The following is a 23,468-nucleotide window of genomic DNA, read 5'->3' as shown; positions in this document are numbered from 1 at the left end:
AAAAATGACCCCTCTAAAGGTCCTGGAATACTGTGTAAGCTGGAACAGAAAGAATCTAAGAAGCAGAATATTGGGAGACAGGCTGAGAAATGCTATCTTTAGGGCATGACATATCCATTGAGAAAAGGATCTCAGAACAGCTGCTGTTGCCTGAACTGGGTTTGCATAAGAATGGATCTGTCAGCAGTTAATCAGAGGTGAAGGGAGGTTCAGGGATCCTTACACTTCTACTCACTACTTATGGATTCTAAATAGAGGAAACCATTATCTTTAGTTGTGTACCCATTTGTGAGTCCACCAGACTCCAGTATATATTTCCAAACCCATGGTCAAACAGACTATTGTAGTTAAACTCCATGAGTCACAAAAATCGAAGGACAGAATGTGTGAAAGTGATTTGCAGGGAGGAGGGGCCATGACAGAGATGAGAGGGAGAAAAGAGCTAGGGAGAAAATAGCCAGAATGCATTATAAACATTTATGACATTTTCAAAGGACAAATTTAATAAACTATTTTTGGCCTCTTGAACACATAGTTCTTGACTAAAAGAGTTAAGTCAGTTATGTGTGTTAATGAACTGCATTTTTAAAGCACTAGACAAAAATGTACTTGTAGAGTCAGTTTTCCCAAAGTGCTTATTGCTATTAGCTCAGAGTATTTGCCATATTTAGAAACTGCATTAAATTCTTGTAGGCTGTTAGGATGCTATTCAGTAAACTGCTGTTTTGGTTCAGTGTGTAGGAAGAGCTAAGTATTCTTCTAGTCTGCTGGACTCTAAGCACATGTAAGTGACTATTTAATACTTAAAATCCTATGTTTGTAAATCTATAGAGTCACTCACCTTTCTACTACCACACTGCTCTCATATGCTCCTCATTAGTGACACCCCTCAAGGTGGAACCCATTGTCCTACCAGAGCATTTGCATAATTTGTTCTTTCCTTCTATGGAAGTAATATTTCTCTTCTAATCTTGTCTACTAAAAGTCACTCTTCTAATATTATATTGTACAAATGAATCCACTGCATTAACAAATGCCTTATTTCCCATTGCAGCCCACATAGTTTTGTTCTTGAAACTTTGGTGACTTAACATTTTTCCAGTTTATTGCTTGTCAAATATCTTCCAGGCAGTGTTCTGTGACATGCTGGTATAACAAGATCAAACAAGATCAGATGAAAATGCATTATTCACAAAGCCGCTTAATTTAATATATACATATTGTGTGTGTGTGTGTGTGTGTGTGTGTGTGTGTGTGTGTGTGTGTGTGTATGTGCAAGTGCGTGTGCACTGAGTATTGGGTATGGGCATGGTGCTGAGGACAGATATGTGAGAGAAAGATATGTGATTTTTGTCTCACAGATTCACAGTCTATTATGTGTTTGTATGTTGAGGTACCAGAGGTACTTGTAGAGGTGTTTAAAAGGTGGATGTGATCCACAAAGGAAATGTCTCTGACAGTGAAAGAACTGAATGAAATAGTAATATCAAGAATGGTACCTTACACAGGTTTAAATAAACAGGGAAGTTCATCCAGACAGAAATGGAGGGAAAGTATCAATAGAACAGATAGAGTAAAAATAATAGGATTTACAAAGAAAATGTTAATGAAGGCATATTGGTAAGAAAGCACCTATAGAAGTTAACCCAGATTAGATTGTCAAATTAGATTGTAATGGGTATAAAACTGGAAAAACTATATGCATAGATAAGCATCTACTTATCTATTCATGGTTGATGTTACTGGACTAGGCACTGTAAAGTAAAGGTAAAAAATATTAACTATAAGTACTAGACACTGATTCTGTTGGGAGTTATACATGCAAGTTGCAGCTGAGATTTTTGTTCCTGTACTAATCCTATGACCAATACAGACCATGTTAAATATTTCACCTTTCTTTTTTATATGATAAGATAGCTAAAACTGCGATGGAACAGAAAGACTAAATGGGAAAATAAATACCCCTCTATAGGGTTCAGTAATCTAGTTTTCCATATTACTTGCTGTCATAGAATGAGGAATTTGCCATAACCAGGAAAGAATTAAGAGCACCTTGGTACCCAAAAGTAAATCTATGTTCCTATGTTAGACTGTGACAGGTATGGTCTAGGCGATTTAGAAGTGTAGGTTAAGAAGATACTGAAATGTGCTCGTGGAATCCTTTCTCATTACACTGCCTGTTGGTGTACAGCTGCTAGTACACAAGGAAATTGAAGTTTTACTTCTAAATTGAACAGTCAGATTGAATGCATCACGAGGCATATATATATATAAATATATAAATATAAATGTATATAATATATATTTAATATTATTTTCCTAATATTTTATGACCTCTGTATTCATGATGTATATATACATGACTTATACACATCATGAATATAGAGATCACATTAATATACACAAAATAATATTAAAGCTTCATAAATTGGAAAGGGGCTTCTGTGCTACCAGATGTACTCAGCCATATGGTGACCTTAGCCAACATTATATGGAGCAATTCTGCCTCAAATAGCAGAATCCTGAGAAGTATTAAAGTTTAAGGAACTGTTTAGGGCAATTGCATTATAATAGAAAGTAGATCATTTGAACTCATAAAACCATTTTAATTGCATATCTAGCATTCATGTTGAGTTCAAATCACAAAGAAGTTTAGCTTTCTAACAAATCTAAATCCATCCACAATTTTCTTCACACTCACCTAGCACACAGAAATAGTTTTCCAGTGTGAAGGTTAGGCAATGAGAGTAGACAAAATTCCTAAAGGGAGTTCTTCAGTTAAGTCCAGTGGCCTCTCTGAGGAGTCGTGAGCAGAAGGAACAGACAATGACTCGTATTGTGCTAGACTTTGTTTCCATCAGAGGCAACATTTTGCAAAAGAAGAAAAATCCCAAATGTGTTCTGTATAGAAAGTACCTGAAATAGTAAGGTAAGTAAGTCCAGGAGTGAAAGAACTTGAATACTGATGAAGATGAACACAGGAGCCACCCAGGCAGAAATGAAACAAAAGGGGAGAGAAAACAAAGACAGAAGTGGGCTCTTGGGAAAGGTCAGGAGAATGATTAACTCTGCTTTCTAATCAAGAGAAAGAACACAAAGAAGAAATCAAAACTATAAAGAAAACAGATGAATGTAATGTACCACTATCAGGGAGGAAAAAGGACATCAATGTAAGCCCTACAGATATTAAAAGATTATGAGATCATACCATGACAGTAAATTGTCCAACCATGAAATCACAAATGTTTTTCAAAACACAACCAACTTCTGCCATGCTTTACAGGAAACATTAATTTGAGGTAGATCATTGACCTCAATGAATAAGTTAGAAATAAATAGAATATCTTTCCCTTTGTAGTCAAAGGTTTCTCAGAAATCTTGTAAGACACTGGATATAAAAGAAATGCTGCCCATAAAAATGCTAAATTAAATACTAAAGAAAAATTGATAAAATTAGGAGCTTGATTATCAAGATGTCATTAAAGTGAAAGAACAAATATAGATATTGTGAAAGTGAATTCAGCAAATAAAAGTATAGACAGAGAATATATTTGTAGCATTTTTTTCACACATGGAAGTTTTGTAGAGAAAAGACAAAGAGCTTTGGCAGATCAATAATGAATAAACAAAACGTGAAGGAAAATGGACAATTTAGAAATACGACACAGGAATAGCCATCAATCAAATGAAAAAAAAATTCAACACCTTAAATCATTAGAAAATGCAAATTAACCACACTGGGATGCTATTTGAATTTTTAAATTAAAAGTAGATTTTTAAAAATATACAATACATACTGATGCTGGTTCCCCCTGTCACAAATCCTCCCAGGTCTTCCCTATATCCATGCCTCAAGTGCTAAAACTCACACTAGAATTTTTTTTTCATTTTTCTTTATTAAGAAATTTTCTACTCACTCTACATACCACCCACAGATCCCCCCTCCTTCCTCCTCCCACTCTCTAGCCCTCCGTCCCTAGCCACCCCACATCCCCACATCCCCCAAATCAAGGTCTCCCATGGGGAGTCATGCCAACAAGGATGAGGAACAAGTGAAACTCTTGGACAATGATTTAGTTGTGATTTCCAAAACCACGGGACACCCTCCGATACTGCCTTATTCAGAAAATTTTAGCACTTTTAGCAATTCCATGATAACAATTTCTCCCAATAAGTGAAAATATATATTTAAAATTGTTTATGCTAATATTAATAGCTACTGAAAATACTTCAAATGTTTAAAGGAAAATGGAAAAACATATATTGGATCTTTATAACATAAGCATTCCACGTAGTGATAAAAAGAAGTAGGACCACTGACAAACAAAATATGAAAAAAATATTTAAAAAGCACTGAGTGGATCTAAAGGGACAACAAAGGAAAGAAAACATAACTCTTACTCAGAACTTGATAGAAGAGAAAGTAGGAAGTAGCCTTAAACGCATTGGCACCAGAGATCACTTCCTAAATATAACACCAGTAGCACAGACATTGAGAGCAATAATTAATAAATGGGTAAGGCAAAGGACATGGTCAATAAGACAAAAATATGAGTCTACAGAATGGGAAAAGATCTTTATCTACCACACATCTGACAGAAGGCTGATCTCCAAAATATATAAAGAACTCAAGAAACTAGACATCAAAAAAAAAAAAAAAAAACAACCCAAATAATTCAATTAAAAATAGGCTACAGATATAAACAGAATTCTCAACAGAAGAATCTCAAATGGTTGAAAGACATTTAAGGAAGTGCTCAACATCCTTAGTAATCAGGAAAATTCAAATCAAAATGAAGCTACTCTAGAATTCAGTATGGTGGTATCTCAGAAAGTTGGGAATCTGTAGTGGGTAGCCATTCCAGCTTTGATCTGGAAGTTCCAACCCCCATTGAGACTTCAGCAACTGTCACACCTACAAGGCGGGGCCAAGGGAGGCGCCTGGGGACCCGAGATCTGGATCTGTGGGCACTCTCGTGGTTCTGGGACCCTGGATAGTGGAGGTGGACCAAGCAGAGCTCCAGAGAACACCGCTGGATTGTGATACACCTTCCCCAGACCCCGTGACCTACCTATCCCTTAATTTGTAAGTTATGCCATTAAATAAATCTCCTTTAAAAAAAAAAGAGAAAGAAAAGTAAAAGAAGAAATGGAATGGATAGGTATAAGATATTATGGTAGATTATTGTGTATACTAGTAAACAAATTTAGTAAAATAGCAGCTGTAAATAATTTGCACTGTAATTTGCACTGTTATGGATTCTTATATGTTGATACAAATGTAAACTATTTTTATATTCCTGTTTAAGATAATTTGTATATTGATACAAATACAGAACTATATTTGTTATAATGTACATATATTTCTACTCTTATTTGAAATATTTGATACAAATATTGATACAAATGTAAATTTATATCTGTCATACTTTATGTATGTTCTACTTCTGTTTAGGATATTCAGTATATTGATATACATTTAAGATTATTGTCATATTGCATATCACACTACATACTCCTACCTCTGTTATAAATATTGATATTTATTTAAGATTATTGTCATATTGCATATCGCACTATATACTCCTACCTCTGTTATAACATCTTGTGTGTTGTCACAATTTTGAAGTCATCGTTCTTTACCATACACTTGCTTATAGACTGTTTACCTTGTTTACGTGAAGCCTTAGTCCTTAGGTTATTTCGGTAGATAAGACTTATAGATTTATAGTCACCTATGCTTGTCATCTCTATAGTTACGTTAGTTAGGTTATCCATATTTACAGATACATAGGTCAGATGGACAGGTAATCTTCAAACACTTCATAGACCTAGAGAATATGGCATTTAAATAACTTAGAATTCTGTTGATGTGAGACACAATTGCTCCTGGCTGCACCAATTTGATCCTGAGAGAATGTTGGGCTTCTAAGACATTTCCATTTGGAAGTTTGTCTTCTTGGCACAAAATGGCCTACTGGGCAAAGAACTGCCCTTGCCTTGACGGCTGACAGTACAAATGCAATGCTATCCTTTCTGGACAAGCGGGACACAAGGAAAGTGACCACTGTACTCTGCCAAGACAGGGTAAGATGGTTTTTCAGAATTCCTGCTTCTGAAAATGGTCTGTCAGATACTTTAGGCCTGTAGCCAATTTGAATGCACCAACAATGCTGAGAAACATTAGGTGACTGTCCAGGCTGCCAGCTGTCTCGGTCTACTCTCCCAAGATTCCCGAAAGTTGCTTGCATCCATCTACCATTTCTCAGGTACCATTATATTCCTTCTCAGGTCTTTGATGGGATTGAAGACTAGCAGTTATAGTTACAACTTAGTAGATAGAACATATTAAGTATTAGATTCAGGTTCTTTAGGATAGGACACCTTTTGGAATGATCTTTGTAACATGCCATTTACCTATGCTCTATACTTCTCTGGATTTTAGTATGTGTTTCTTGTTGCTATTGTTTGCATTGGTTGTAGTTCCATCTTATCTAGGTCATTATCCCTCATTATTCCTGGACAATATTTGATAACCATTCCTTTGTATATAGTCTTGTATTAGGTTAGAACTTTCTTATTTAGACAAAAAGGGGGAGATGTAGTGGGTAGCCATTCCAGCATTGATCTGGAAGTTCCAACCCCCATTGAGACTTCGGCAACTGTCACGCCTATAAGGCAGGGCCAAGGGAGGCACCTGGGGACCCGAGATCTGGATCTGCGGGTGCTCTTCGCGGTTCAGGGACCCTGGATAGTGGAGGTGGACCAAGCAGAGCTCCAGAGAACACCGCTGGACTGTGATACACCTTCCCCAGACCCCGTGACCTACCTATCCCTTAATTTGTAAGTTATACCATTAAATAAATCTTTTAACTATGTGGAGTGGCCTTAATAATTACACCAATAGGAATCATCAATTGATTTATATAAATTTATATAAATTGGTATATACCCTAAGATGCTTAACCACATCACAAGGACACTTGCTCAACTATGTTCATAGCAGCATTATTTGTAATAGCCAGAACCTGGAAACAACCTGGATGCCCCTAAATGAAAGAATGGATAAAGAAAATGCATTATATTTACACAATGGAGTATTAAACAGTAGTTAAAAAAATTAATTTCATCATGAAATTTGTAGGCAAATGAATGGAACTAGAAAAATCATCCTGAGTGAGGTAACCTAAACCCAGAAAGACAAACACAGTATGTACTCACTCATAAGTGATTATCAGATGCAAAATGAAGGATAACCAGGCTACAATTCACAACCCCAGAGAAGCGAGGTAAAGAGGAGGACACTAAGAGGGACATGCATGAATCCCCCAGGAAGGGGAAAGTGTTAAGGTCTCCTGGGTAAATTGGGAGCAGGGAGTAAAGGGGTGGAGATGGGGGATGGGAACAGGAGGGTTGGAAATGGCCGAGTTTGAGGGAGGGATGGAGAGAGAGAGAGCAATGAAAAGAGATATCCTGACAGAGTGAGCCAGTATGGGGTTATGGAGAAACCTGGTGCTAGGGAAATTCTCAGGAACCAACAAGGATGTCCCCAGCTACGACTCCTAGTAATAGTGGAGAGGGTACTTGAACTAGCCTTCCCCTGTACTCAGATTGGTGAGTACTCACTCTGTCATCATGAAACCTACATCCAGTGACTGATGCAAGCAGATGAAGAGACCCATCTTACTCAGCCTTGATGCAGCGGGGGAGAAGCTAAGCCCTACCCCAACTTGGTATGCCAGCTTGTATTGACTACTCAAGGGAGGCCCTACCCACTATGAGGAGTGAATGGGAGGGGGAGGTAAGGGGTATGGGAGAAGGGGAGGGAGGGGCAACAGTGATTAGTTTGTAAAATGAAAAAGAATTTAATTTAAAAAAAATTCCATGTATATAAATTGTAAGAACAGACAAAATTATGGGATTAGTAGTGAAAAATCATGTCTGTTGAGGAGTGAACTTAGAGAATTTATTGAAAGGTTGTACAAGAAAATTTTACCAAGGATATAAATATTGACAAACTTTTAGAGATGATTCTGTGTCTACTATCGACAAATAACTAAATCTAATAACTTTGTGCTACAACAATATAATACGTATTGTCACTACATTCAGGTTTATTTGATGTATCTGATATCATAATAGAATTACTCAAATCTCAAATAAGTTTAGTTGGAGACATGATTTGCTTGTTGTTTTTTTTTTAACTAAAGTAGGTTTAATATATAAAAGTTGCACTGTATGAATCCTGCAGGTTTTTTGACACCACCTGAAATAACAGGTTCAAGATGAAAACCACTGACCATGAGAACCACAGGAAACAAGCAACAATGAGAATCGGAATAAAGTAATTAGGCTTTTCCTTTTTAATCCAGTTCCTAACTGTCTAAAAGCTTATTGCTTAAAACATTAAAATAAATGTTTCAGTTGGGTCAGAAACGGTACACATGATTTTAAAATTTGCTTGTGTTTATTAAATGTATATTATTAGAAGCTACCATTTTTCTGAACTTTTAATACAAAATTCTCCTTGAGTCCATATTTTATCAGACAACTGTCAGATTAAAATACTTCCACTTTCAATTTTCTAAGCTTTTCCAAATTTCACTACACTAGACTTAATCTGTTCCCTTGTAGGAAATATATCTAAGTTACTGCACATATCTATGATATACTTTAATACGACCTTGTCTTGACTTATGCTTAAGGATAAATGGCAAGTCTTTAGGAAACTGGCTTTAGGCCAGGCTTCTCCCTACAAACACATTCAACTTATTGGTGTGTGTATATTTTACTGCTTTTATCTAAATATTTTATTACCCTGAATCAAATTTAAGAAGAACAAGTGTCATTCACCATACTTAATACAAATGTCTCTGACACTTTAATCAGTTGAAAATGAATAGTTAAGTTCCTTCATCTGAAAATAATCAACAAATGTTTAAAAGTGATTACTTTATGCAAATATACTAAATCAAACATCATTTTAATGTATGCTCCAATTTCTTATTTTTGTTAAGAAATACACACACATACATATTTAGAAAATATTTCTTTTTTCAATCAATCAATCAATATATATATATTTATAAAAAATTCTTAATTAAAAAATGCCTTAATCAAATTTTGGGATAAAGGAAATATTTCTTATAGATATTCTCCTTTAATGGGAGATATCCTTAACCAATTATGTTGAATCCTTCTGAGTTCTTTTGATATATCTTCAGATCTGTTTTGAAGAACAAACATGTCAGTCACTTAAAGCTGAAATAAATTATCATATTCAAAGTATAGCCATAATATCAATATTACTTTCTGTGGCCCTTTTCAGCCATACAAATAAATATTGCCTTGGATCACACTATAAACCTTTTTTAGATTTCTTAAAAGGAGCTGTGTAAATCACTAAATATTATGCACATTATTATAACTATCTTATACTTTTATCATAGGTGTTTAATTTGTAATTTAATTATATTTAGAAAATTTAAAATATATATTCAGTGAATTTCAGCCAAAAGCTCATATTTCTAGAAAATATCTGAGTATGTTTGTACGCTGATGCTAACCTTTCTTTCATGTTAGTTATTAATAGATTAATTTTAATGAATAGTTTTAGGTTCACAGAACATGTGTAAGAAATTACAAGTGCTTAGGGTGTACTGCCTCACACACATAGACCTGCATTAGAACATTGTCCACAAAAAGGCACATTTGCTATAACTGATGAAAATGCTACTATGCCCAGAGCTGTTAATTTGCATGAGTGATGTACATTGTATAGGTTTGACCAAATGTACACTATCATATCTGCCATTATAGCATCATACAGAACAGTTTCACTGTATCTCTACCCACTACCCTGTCTATGCATCCATCCTTACTCCCCTCTCATTCCTACTACTGATTTTTGATCTGTTTCTATAATTTCACTTCATATAGGTTGGGTTGTATGGCTGGGAACTGTTACAGATTGCCATTTTTCACTTACCCTTGTACATTTAAGTTTCCTCCATGCTAGCATTTCACTGTACAGATGGTTCAAACTTGGTTCATCTACCTGTTGACTCACATCTTGAATGCTTTCAAAGTTGGGCAATTATAGACAGGGATGTTTTGAATAGCTGTGTATAAGTTATCATGTGAAAAAAAGTTTTTATTGGGTAACTATCAAAACTGAGAATGTAGGCTCACATAGTAAGGATATATTTAGTTTTGTCAGAGCTTGCCAGTGTTCTCCTGGTACACTACATTCTTGCCAGTGAGAATTCCCACAGGTCTACATCTCTCTAGCATTTTTCAGTGATAATATTTGAGATGCTGGTGTTATGTCTCATTATTTTTGTTTTTTAAAAAGATATTTAATTTATTTTTGGTATTATAACAGAATTGAATCATTTTCCTCCTCCCCCTCCTTTTCCAAATATTCCCACATATCCCTCCTTGCTCTCTTTCAAATTAATAGCTGCTTTTTTCATTAACTTTTGTACATGAATATATATTATATGTGTGTGTGATATGTGCATATGTCTGTGTGCATATACATTCCTAAATAGAACCTACTCCATCTTCATAATGTTCCTTTCCTGTATAATTTCAGGCCTGACCTGTTTATTTTATATTCTTTTTTGTTTTATTTGATACCTGCTGCTCTAAAACCCAGGATCCTCTTGCTTTAGTTCCCAAGTGTTGCCATTACTGTGGTGCCAACACACCCACCCTACTTATGAACTAATTTGTATTTTGATGACAACATACTGAGGACCATACTGTCACATGATAATTTATAGTATGAATTTTGATGTGGTACCAAGATATTTAATCTATATTTTATTTGGGTTGCTTATTTTCAGTTGAAATTTAAGAGCTCTTGGTATATTTTGGATAATGGTCTTTTATCAGATGCATTTATTACTATTAATTAATTATGTATTTATTACTATTCTGTGTGTATGCATGAGGCATGCAGGGGAAGCACACATGCAACAGTGAACATGTAGAGGTCAGAGGACAATGTTTTAGAGTGGGTTTTCTCCATCCACCTTGGTGTAGGTGCCAGCAATGAAACTCAGATCCTCAGGCTAGTGCTACAAGCACTTTTACCTATGATGCCATCTCACAGGTTCCAGATATGTCTTTTGCAAATATTTTCTCATAGGATTTGGCTTCTGTTTTCATTTTTCTTGACATAATCTTTCACTATTTATGTATTTGTTATTCTTTTTACTTCTAAGGGAGCTGTTCAGGCTACTTTTTATGCCAACTTGACATAAGCTACAGTCATTTTGAATGAAAAAAACCCCAGTTGAGAAAATGCCCCCACCAGATTATCCTCTGGAGAACCTGAAGTGCATTTTCTTGACTGATGATTGATGTGGGAAAAGCTTAGCTTTCTGTGTGTGGCAAACCCTGGGCTGGTGATTCTGAGTACTATAAGAAAACAGATTGAGTAAGGCATCAGAACAAGCCAGGATGACACACTCCTTCTTTGCTCCTACATCAGTTCATTTCTATAGGTTCTTGCCCTGAATTCCTACACTGACTTCCTATAATAATGGACTGTGAAGTGGAAATGTTAGCAGAAATGTATCCTTTCCTCCCAAGTCTTGTTTGTATAATGTTTTACTACAGTGTAGAAACACTAAGAAGGAGCCCAGCTTGCTCATTAATTCCTTCATACTAGACTTTTGAAATAGCATTTACAAAGTTACTCTTTACCCAAGGTCATCCTTATTTTCTTCTGTGTGGTCTTTTAGTATTCCAGGAGTTTTGTGTTTCACATTTAGGTCTATCATTTATTTGAGATGCTTTTCATGAAGGCTGTAAGCTGTGTGTCAGGATTAATATTTTATATCTGGATATTCTACTGTTTCATTACTCTTTGTTGGATTTTGCCTCTGATCAGTTGATCTTTTTGAAAAAGATTTACTGACTTCATTTGCAAGGCGTGTCTTTGGATTCTTCTCTTGCACTGACATTTGTTTACTCTTTTATTTCTATCCCACTATCCTGATTCCTAACTGGGCTCAGTCAGGTAGTCCGGGTTCTTCATGCCTCTTTTCTGGGCCTTGGCTTCTAAAACAAGCTTGAGAATAAATTCAAAATCTTCATGGTAACTCTGAGATTCTGACTGGGACTGTATTGAGCTGATAGGTTAATTTGGAAAGAATAGACATGTTGTTATTACCATCATCCTACCAATTCATATAGAATGCTCCCATTTAGTTCTCTTTCATTTCCTTCATTAGTTTTGAGATTTCCTTGGTATATCTATATATTGTGTTAACTATCCCTGAATATCTCATTATCTTAGTTTAGAATATTGTTTCAAGTTTAAGTTTTCACTTTTTTTTATTAGAAAGTAGGAGAACAACTAATAATCTTTTGATACCTTACATCCTGCAGGCCTGATGTAATTTACTTCCAGGAGGCTTTCTATAGCCTCTTTATGATGTGTTTATACAGATTATGTTATGTCAAACAAGTGAAGTTTTATTTCTTTCTCTGTAGCCTGTATAACTTGTATTTCTTTTAGTTTCTTCCAGTATTTGTTAGAATTTTACATGTTATTTATTGAGCAAAATAGAATCCCACCTCTTTTATTAGCTGAAGAGTTTATCTAATTTATTTCATTTTCTTTAATCGCATATCCATTGGTCAAATTAATTTCTTTGGTGGGGAAAAATATGTGCATGTTCGTGTGTGTATAGGTGGACTCTACTATACAGGTACATGTGGAGATCTGAGCATGATATTGCAAGGTCTTCCTCAGTGCTTAACTGCTGTGGATGATTGATTGGTAAATAAAATGTTGATTGGCCAGTACCCAGGCAGGAAGTATAGGAGGGGCAAAGAGAGAGGAGAATTCTGGGAACAGGAGGGCTGAGGAGGAGACGCTGTCAGCTGCCACCATGAGGAGCAGGATGTAAAGTACTGGTAAGCCAGGAGCCATGTGGCAAGGTATAGATTTATAGAAATGGGTTAATTTAAGTTATAAGAACTAGATAGCAAGTCGCCTGCCACGGACTTACGGTTTATAAGCAATCTAAGTCTCTGTGTGTTTACTTGGGTGCGGGACTGCAGGGTGAGAGAGATTTGTCCTGACCTTGGGCCAGGCAGGACCAGGAAAACTTCAGCTACACTTAATTGATTTTTTTGAGACAGAGCCCCCCACTTAGGCTAATAGTCCGCAGCATCACAGTTTCTACAGATTGGCTGGCCAGTGAGTCTCTGAGATTTCCACATCTACATTTCTACCATCCCCAACTTCTCACTTTAAAAAAAATATCCTAATGATTCAAACTTAGATCCTCATGTGTGTACAGCAAGCTTTACACAGGAAGCTTCTCTGGAGCCATATCATAAAGAGAAAAATACATTTATAGTTTTTCACTTAGATTATTCTAACAAACTCTATATTTTTCTTTAGTTTCATAGTTTGCCATATCTTATGTTGATTTTTAGTATTATCTATTTAGCTCATTGAGAGTATAAATACTCTATTTCTCAGTAGTTGTAAGTTTATGGTATATTATACAAACAGCCTCTTTTATGTTTAAACTATTTGCAACAACATACAAATTTAAAATGTACCTATTTTTACTAATAGAGTCCATGTTCAATGTAATAGTAACCCTAATAATCGCCTTTATTGGCTAATTGTAATGTAATAAGTACAAGACAAAGTACTTTATTCCTTAATGAAAAATAAACCTGGGGAGTAATATAATACTTATAACCAAAATAAATATGACTGAGATACTTGATAATAATTCTTCCTACTTAAGAGCATTAAAAGTACAGAAGGATTATGTGACCTTACTGCAAGGGCAGTGAGGTTGGAACCTCTAACATATATGTAATAAATTTTCTACTTGGGTTCCTAGGCCAGGAGGTAGTAAACAAGTTACTAAGCCTGTTAAACTTTGGTTAGAACAGGAACTTTGTTAGACGGCTTTGTATATAGAACTAAATGCCAGTTGTCTACTTCAGATTGGGTACTCTGAACCAAAGACTGAGTAGGTCATAGTTGTTAACATCTTGCACTGGAACATGTATGTGTCTAGTATGTGATACAAATGAACCTACATATAGTAAAGTACTTTGTCCTCAGTATGATTAATACGCCTGATGATCCAAAACACCACCACACTGTAGACAAGTATTTTCTTCAATTAATATATAGAGTTGATAGAATATTAATTTTAATTTCCCTGAGAAACACAGAACTACGGGGTGACTTGTTTCTTTGTATCTCCTATTTTTACCTTGTTTTGTTATTTACCTAGATATTTAGTTTCCCTAATATTCCTTAATACACGGCAAGAGATTCGGATATGGTATAAGGAAAAACATGGGTTTGCTATCAGTCTGGGCTACACAGCAAGGTCAAGGCCCACTTGGACTACACAGCAAGATGCTACCTAAAACAAGCAAACAAAAGGCAAGTGTCAAGAGACAGATTTGATTAATGTGGTTGTTTTTAGTCTCACGTAAAATAAATTAATATCAATAGCAAATAAATACATCTAGATACTGAAAGAAATGTTATAACTGATAAGCAGACTTTATAGAGCTTATACAGAATTTTACTTATTTGCATGATGTATCTGAAAAATGACCAAGACTTAAAATCTAATAAAAAGTAGAACATAAATGAATAACACCATGTTTGGGGTGGGAGAAGACTGAAGACAGGTGGGGTGGAGGCAGCCGACACAGGCAGGAGAGGAAATGGAGTCTTCATCATCTATGGTGCAGACTAATTTGTGAATAGACTTTGAAGACATTCCAAAAAGGCAAGAAGTTAGGAGTAAGGATTTTTCTGTTATTATAGAGTGAGTTACTCTACACCTATCCAAATAAATTCACTACCTTAGGCTCATAGAATCAAGCTAGTTACTCAAAAATTAACTGGCAACAAAAGTAATTAATCACTAAAAGAAGATGACATATACCATTTTCTTCAGATCATAGCATTCATGCTAAAAGAATACATCACTAGACCTACATCAAAGCAGAAAACCATAGGTTGCATCCAGAAGAAATGAGCAATTCATGGGAACAGGTACCCCAGCACAGTGAACAGAGGACTTTAACACAGACCTAACAGATGTGTTCAGTGATTTCAAACACATATTGAACATACAGATAGGCACAGTTAGCAATGAAATGACTGCAAAACCAAGGGAAAAGCTAAGACTAAATATTAAAATTCAGTGTGAAAAATATTCCAAAGACTCTTAGAAGGACACAGTGTTTTATAGGAGGAATTAAGTGGCATGCATATAGGCAGGGTAGTAGAAAATTCCTGATATGAATGACACAGGGAGACAATGGTCACAAGTGCCCCAGATATATTCATTGACAACTTTGGAGCCTAATAAATATTTACCTGATGTGTCAGGGAAAAAGACAAGACAGTGTTTCAGGACAAAATTAAGTACTTGGTGGATATCAAACAAACTTTCTAATTATTTTCCCAATTTGCTACAAGTATAAAACTACACATCTACAGATGCTCACTAACCTTCTGCATCAAACACACACCAAAATATTAGGCAAAATTCCAAGTCATACTACAACAATGAAAGTTAATAGTTAAACATTATAATAGAACTTGTAGTCTTATTAGTTATGTTTTCAAAATTGAGCAGATATATTTTAGATAGACAGGTCATCTTCAAACCCTTTAGAGATCTACGGAATATGGCATTTAAAACGTTTTAATAACTTATAAATTTTTTCTTTTTGTTATGACTATGAGACATGTTGGTTCTCGGCAGTACCAATCTACTTCAGAGAAAATATGGGCATTGAAAAAACTGCATATGGAGTTAACTTTCATTGTGGCAAAAGTTAGCCACTGGACAACAAAGTATCCTCATGTAGCTGGAGAGCTTTTCTCTCTGGGTCCCACAAAGTCCCCCCAGTCCCGGAGCCCACTTATAAAATAAACACATAGACGCTTACATTATTTAAACTGCTTGGCCATTAGCTCAGGCCTATCATTGTCTAGCTCTTATTCTTATATTTAGCCCATTTCTATTAATCTATACTTTGCCACATGGCTCGTGGCTTACTGGTACCTTACATCTTGCTTGTCCTGGCAGCGGCTCCAGGCAGTCTCTCTCCCTGGCTTTCTGTTCCCTCAATTCTCCTCTCTTTTAGTCACACCTATACTTCCTATCTGGCAACCTGCCAATCGGTGTTTATTTACACAGAGCGATATCCACAGCACTTCCCCTTTTCTTCTTTTTCAAAAAGGAAGGTTTTAACTTTAACATAGTAAAATTACATACAACAAAACAATTATTAAGCAAGAAATACAGTTATAATATTAAAGAAGATATCCTATCTATCTTATATTTGTGAGTCTAATGTTTTATATCTAACCCATATTTTATCATAACTGAGGAAATTATAACTATCTAGTCTTCAACCACATCAAAGAAGGATATAATACTACCTGAGAAATGGGAAAAGGATACAAGCAACTTTTGGGAGTCTTGTAGGGTAGACAGAGACAGCTGGCTGCCTGGACAGTCATCCAAAGTTTTTTTGTAAAGTTGGAGCATGTCTTTAGCCTATCTGGCTACCAGCCAATCAGTGTTTATTTATACAGAGCAATATCCACAGCATCCTCGAATCAATTGCTGACACACAGGACAGACAGGACATGAAACAAAGGACTACCGATTCTTGCCAAAACAAGTGTGGTTATGGCTTTATCAAAAGGCATCTTCTGAGGCCAGAACAATATGGCACCATCCTGGAAGTGGCCTTCGCAGTCCAGAAAAGGTACAGTGCCCTTTTCTTCGAAGGCAGCTGAACAGGCAGTTGGCTGATGGCTTCTGATGTGCAGTGGAATGACAGCTGAAACAGTTATTCTTTTTTTTTTTTTTTGAATTTATTTTAATTTATTTTGCAATACAATTCAGTTCTACATATCGGTCACGGATTCCCTTGTTCTCCCCCCTCCCGTCCCCCTCACCTTCCCCCCAATGCCCCCCCCCCATTCCCATCTCCTCCAGGGCAAAGCCTTCCCCACAGACTGAGGTCAACCTGGTAGACTCAGTCCAGGTAGGTCTAGTCCCCTCCTCCCAGGCCGAGCCAAATAATCCTGCATAGGCCCCAGGTTTCAAACAGCCAACTCATGCAATGAGCACAAGATCTGGTCCCACTGCCTGGATGCCTCCCAAACAGATCAAGCCAATCAACTGTCTCACCCATTCGGAGGGCCTGATCCAGTGTGGACCCCTCAGCCATTGGTTCATAGTTCATGTGTTTCCATTCATTTGGCTATTTGTCCCTGTGCTTTATCCAACCTTGGTCTCAACAATTCTCACTCATATAAACCCTCCTCATTCTCGTTAATTGGACTCCCAGAGATCCACCCAGGGCCTAGTCATGGATCTCTGCATCCAGATCCCTCAGTAGTTGGATGAGGTTTCTAGCACAACAATTAGGGTGTTTGGCCATCCCATCACCAGAGTAGGTGAGTTCGGGCTGTCTCTCGACCATTGCCGGCAGTCTGTTGTGTGGGTATCTTTGTGGATTTCTGTGGGCCTCTCTAGCACTTTGCTTCTTCCTGTTCTCATGTGGTCTTCATTTACCATGGTCTCCTATTCCTTGTTCTCCCTCTCTGTTGTTGATCCAGCTGGGATCTCCCGCTCCCCCAAGCTCTCTTTCCCTCGGGGAACTCTCCTCCACTGCTGGTGGGAATGCAAGCTTGTACAACCACTTTGGAAATCAATATGGCGCTTTCTTAGAAAATTGGGAATCAATCTCCCCCAAGATCCAGCTATACCACTCTTGGGCATATACCCAAGAAATGCTCAACCACACCATAAGAGCACTTGTTCAGCTATGTTCATATCAGCATTGTTTGTAATAGCCAGAACATGGAAACAACCCAGATGCCCTTCAACTGAAGAATGGATAAACAAAATGTGGTACATATACACAATGGAATACTACTCAGCAGAAAAAAACAATGGCATCATGAGGTTTGTAGACAAATGGATGGATCTAGAAAAAATCATCCTGAGTGAGGTAACCCAGACTCAGAAAGACAAACATGGTATGTACTCACTCATAGCAGGATACTAGACATGAAACAAGGATGAATTGTCTGCTACTCACATCACCAGGGAGGCTACCCGGAAAACAGGACCCCAAGAAAGACACAGGGATTGCCCAATGACAGAGAAATGGAATGAGATCTACATGAACAGTTATTCTTGAAGAGTAACTAAACTCACACCTCTCAATAGTAGACTGGCATTTAATAGAAGGATATGGAGAAGAACAGGATGCTGAGATGAAGCCACACACACACATAGCCAAGAAGAATGGACAGCTGAATTAAAAAGAAACATCAACAATTTCCAGAATTTAAAATCCTGAATCATGACAGGACACTAGTGGAATTCAGGTGTTTCTGGTACATGGACTGCTCTCACCCAATGTAAGGTCAAACTATTGCCCTTGTGTACATCCTACTTCACAAATGAGTCTGTCAGATACGCTAAGCCTATAGGCTGAAGATGATGCCCCAACACTTCGGAGAGACCTCAGGTGACTGTCCAGGCAGCTGGCTGTTTCTGTCAACTCACGTGTTTTTTTTTTGGAAGCTGCTTGCATGCACTTCCTGTTTTTATTTTTTATTAGGTAATATTATTTCCTTCTTGGGTCTCTGAGGGTGTTGAAGATTAGTTAGTTAGAGCTGAAGATTAATTAGTTATAGTTGAAGGTTAGTTAGTTATAGTTGAAGATTAGTTAGTTATAGTTGAAGATTAGTTAGGACAGAAAGTGAATTAGGTACATTTTGGACTTACGAAAATAGGATAGATAATGGAATTATTTTCTCTGAATTTGTCAAATACAAATTGACTAGGCATTGTTTAGGTATTTATTAGTTGTATATAAGGTATATAGTTATTGTACTTTTATATATAGTTTTTTATGTTAGTTATAACCTTTTTCCTTTTTTCTTTTTATTAAAATAGGAAAGGGGAAATATGGTGATATTTTATTTGTACTGAAGTGTGATTTTATTTGTATGTTAATAAATAAGGTTGCCTGGGGCTCAGAGCTAATAGCAAGTCATCGCAGAAGCTGGGCGGTGGTGGTACATGCCTTTAATCCCAGCTCTTGGGAGGCAGAGCTAGGCAGATCTCTGTGTGTTCAAGGATACAGCCAGCATGGAGACAACATGCCTTTAATCTCAATACCAACCATAGAAGACCTGGAGGTCTGTACAGACAGGCAGTGACGAGGTGGTCATGTGGTTGGGTTTACAACCAATGAGAAGGCAGAACAGAAAGTCTATATAAAGACAAACACACAGGAAGTAGGTCTCTTGGCTGAAGAGGATAGCTGCAGCAGTGAAGGGTAAGGCTCTTAGCTCTGACTTCTTGGGCTTTCATCTCTGCATTGGCTCTGTGTTTCTTATTTAATAAGACAGTCACTTCTATATTATATGGTTAAAAATGAATGATAATGGGAAGATTTTCAAAGGATCCAAGGAAAAAGCTATTGAATTAAAAACAATGTTGATTTCTTTCCTGACTGTTTTAAGAAAAACAATACCAGAAAAAGGAAACTGAATCTCTCAAGGTCTTGTACAGTAAACACAATTTGCCACTAATGGATGTGCACTTCAGGGAAAGATAAAGGACAGTCTTTAGATTGATTGGAAAAGATACCAGATAGAAGTACAATGCACACAGACCAAGAAGACTACAAATGTGGCCAATATCCAGCAGGTCCAATCAAAAGGAGTAGCAAGGATACAGACCCTACCACATGCATCTGCTGCTATATTGCAAGAAATCAAATAAAAATCTAAGCTGATCATTCACTTAAATGAGCAACATTGCTGGGCATATTGCAAAAACACATCCCAACTATATGCTATCTATGTAAAATAATAGAAAGCTGAAAATATGGTAGAAATTGAAGATAATAAACACTGTTCATAAAAATAGAGAGTATTATGTTGAAATTGTATTTAAGATAAATGTTATCAGAGACATAGGAGGATTTTACTAATTATAAAATAAAGTATTCAAGTAGATATAAATAATCCTAAATGCATATTATATAGAGAAACATTTACAAACAGTTAATGAAAAGATTCAAAAATAAATGAAGCAAATATTAACATTAAAAATTTTTAAGTGCCATAATTATAATAGGCTATTTTTGTACTTCTCTTCAATAAGTCAGGAAATAATTCAAAACCAAAAGAGCATGAAGAATGTGGTTCTGCATCCAGAATGAAACCAGAAGGCTGATGCTGCAGACCCCAGCAGACATGCTCCCTTTCCTTTCATGTAGTTCAACAATGCCCATGACCTAGCAATTCCACTCTTTGTTGTTTATTCTGAAAATTAAAATATAACAAAACACCTAAAATAGACTCCCACAAATCTGTGCATTGATTTTTTTTTTTATGAAAATGCAAGAAAAATACAAAAGAGAGTTGGGATGATGGACATGCAGTAGGTTATAAACTTTATTCTGCAAACCTAACTATGTCAGTCATGCATGACCCTCCAATTGCACCCAATCTGCAGTTTGTAGTTTACTCCAAAGAAATAAAAAAATTAATCCACTCAAAATCTGCATATGAATGCTTCATTGAGCTGGAGCAGAGTGTAAAGGCTCATTTGTAATCATAATCAACATGACCTTTAATAATATTTACAAAATTATTAAGGAAGAATCAGTAAATGTTTAATTGGCAAATCATATACAGCTGCTAAATTGAGGTCAAACCCTTTTAACATTAGCATATATTATTTAAGGTAAAGGTCTGTTATTATCCATTTATTATCAATAGCCTCAGTTAGTGGTCTAGTCTTCACTTTCCAGGACTAACTCTGTGTGATCTTGATTACATTTAACCTTCAAAGATATTTGTGTTTTCTTCCATATATAGTAACACATTAAAGGAACAGCATGAGAAAAACAGTACTCTACAGGGTTTTGTTACTTGTTTTTTTGTTTGTTCACTTTGCACACTTAAGAATTAAACCCAGGGTTTTGCACAGATGAGTTAAGCTCCCCACAACTGACCTGCACCCGAAGGCCAACATGGGGCCTTTTATATATATATATATATATATATATATATATATATATATATATATATATATATATGATATCTGTTGAATGTTGATGTAGTCATGATGTTATAAATGCATAGTAGGCCATAAAATGTATCTTGTATCGATTATCAGAATTATGAGAAGTGTTTCCATGGCAGCAAATGTGACCTTCAAGAGCAAGAGCTATATTGCATTCATCTTTGGCCTAAACTGTCCTCATTCTGTCTTCTGGTTTTCCCTTTCTCTTCTACCCCTTTCTCCCCCTCCTCTTCTTGTCCTTTCTTCTCCTCTTTTGCATTTCATTTCCATCTTCCCTTTCCTTTCCCCATTCTCTTTCTTCCTTATTCTTTCTTCTTCCCTTGCCTTCTAATTCCTTCTTTCTTTCCTTACCATTTCTAGTTTTCCACTCACAACATTTATTATTTTATTTCCTGCTTGCCTTCTTTCCTTTCCTGATGAAGACTGAATACAAGTTCCTGTACACACTAGCCTTGTACTCAACGAGTTATATGCCAACAGTACCTTCTGTTCTTCTTTCCTTAGTTTAGTTTGATTTGATTTATTCATTTTATATTTTTGAATATATTTTTCAGATGAGAGCTCAATATGTAGCTCAGGCTGACCTCAAACCTGCTATCTTCCTGACTTGGCTTCCCAAATACTAGAATTAGAGGCATGTGCTGTCACACTTGGGCCTAGACTCCTCACTGTAATATGGAAGGAGAATATGCCAGCACTGCTGCATAGAGACCATGATAAATGTGAGCTATATAACCCCAGAGATCAAGTGAATTGAACTGGATCAATATATTCATCTGCTAGTGAGCTATAAATTAGTGTACTGTAATCTAGCACCCAAGAGAAAAATAGTGACAAATAGAATGATATAATCATCACCTAGAATTTTGATTTAATATATGAAGGAAGGAAAATGCCAGAGGAAGGGGGAGGAGGAGAAAAGGAAGACAGGGAGGGAGAAGAAGGCAGACAGGGAAGGGAGAGAGAGGAGACCAGACACATGAAACTGAAATAACCAAAGTACAGGAAGTGTAGAGACACACAGCTTACTGTACTGTAGTCAGACCGTTTGTCCATCCTGCCTGGTCCCACCAGGCCCCACATTCCTCTGGCTTGGCAGTCCCCCAGCCACTTATAAAAAAAATAGCTCAGAAGCTTATATTAATTTAAACTGCTCAGCCATTAGCTCAGGCCTACTACTGACTAGCTCTTACACTTAAACTCAGCCCACTTCTGTTGATCTATATGTTGCCACATGTTCTGTGGCTTTACCTGTGTGCCATTACATGCTGCTCCCTGGACAACAGACTGGCATCTCCTGACTCAGCCTTTCTCTTCCCAGAATTTTCCTTGTCTATTTTGCCTATACTTCCTGCCTGGCTATTGGCCAATCAGAGTTTTATTTATCAACCAATCAGAGCAACACATTTACAGCATGCAGAGTGACATCCACAACACTGTATCACCATCCTTCAGGGCCTAGTAGCTGTATAGCCCCTAAGCCAACTTCAGTATATCTTAATCTTGAGAATAATTAACATCCAGATTTTTTTTACCCCTCAGATTATGTGAGTAACACCATCTCACTTTATAAATGAAAATCCTGAGGATTAGAGAGAATAATATGGTCAGAATCTGTGACCTTAAAACAAACATTTCCACTGTCTCATTTCATCCCTTAAACAAAAATGAAATGAAGTGAAACAATGTTCAGGGAAAATGCAAAAAAGTAAAGTTTACAATACAGTCATAGTAATCATGGTTTACGATTATGTTATTATTTTAGTTGACATCCACTTTTCAAATTTGGTTATGTCTTTAGTTACCTCTAAGTTTTCAAAATCTCTAATATTTCATTACTTAGATTAAAGAATGTTCCAGTAAGATCCTTAAAGTCATTGGCTTTAAATAATTTTGCTTAAGTAAGTTGGTATGTTTCATCTAGTTCTGCTTATAAAGTGAATTTGTATAAATGCACACAGCAGTGTGTTAATAGATGCACTATCAAGTGAGAATATAGCAAGTCAAAACACTCAGTTAAATGAACTACCTGTTAGTATTTATACATTGCTTCTTGGAATCAGACTTAGTACTGGAGAGAAGGAAGTAGAACAGGTTCAAGGTTAGCAACTAAGAAGGCTATTGTGTTTTTATGAAGCAAATCACATTGCAACATGGGTTCTTTTCAAAGGTGAATGCTCCATTGGACAGTGTGCTTCAGTTCCTAATACAATTGAAAAGTCATTTGCTGACAGTAAACCAGTGGCAGGTGTGCTTTCGTGTTGACAGCTGGGGCTCGGACATGGATCACAGACAAACTCTGCTGGCAGGGTTAGA

General features: G+C 36.4%; 1 protein-coding gene across 42 annotated transcripts in view; it reads right to left on the bottom strand.

Annotated features, from left to right (window-relative positions):
• Ptprd (protein tyrosine phosphatase receptor type D) overlaps nt 1-23,468 on the bottom strand; it is a 2,293,154-nt gene that overhangs the window by 1,217,658 nt on the left and 1,052,028 nt on the right. The window lies entirely within an intron of this gene.

Source organism: Peromyscus californicus, unplaced genomic scaffold (genome assembly GCF_007827085.1).
Source record: "Peromyscus californicus insignis strain IS unplaced genomic scaffold, ASM782708v3 Scaffold_5__1_contigs__length_169319896, whole genome shotgun sequence".
NCBI classification, from domain to species: domain Eukaryota; kingdom Metazoa; phylum Chordata; class Mammalia; order Rodentia; family Cricetidae; genus Peromyscus; species Peromyscus californicus.
The sequence above is the reverse complement of the archived record's forward strand: the minus strand, read 5'-3'. Positions and strand labels throughout refer to the sequence as shown.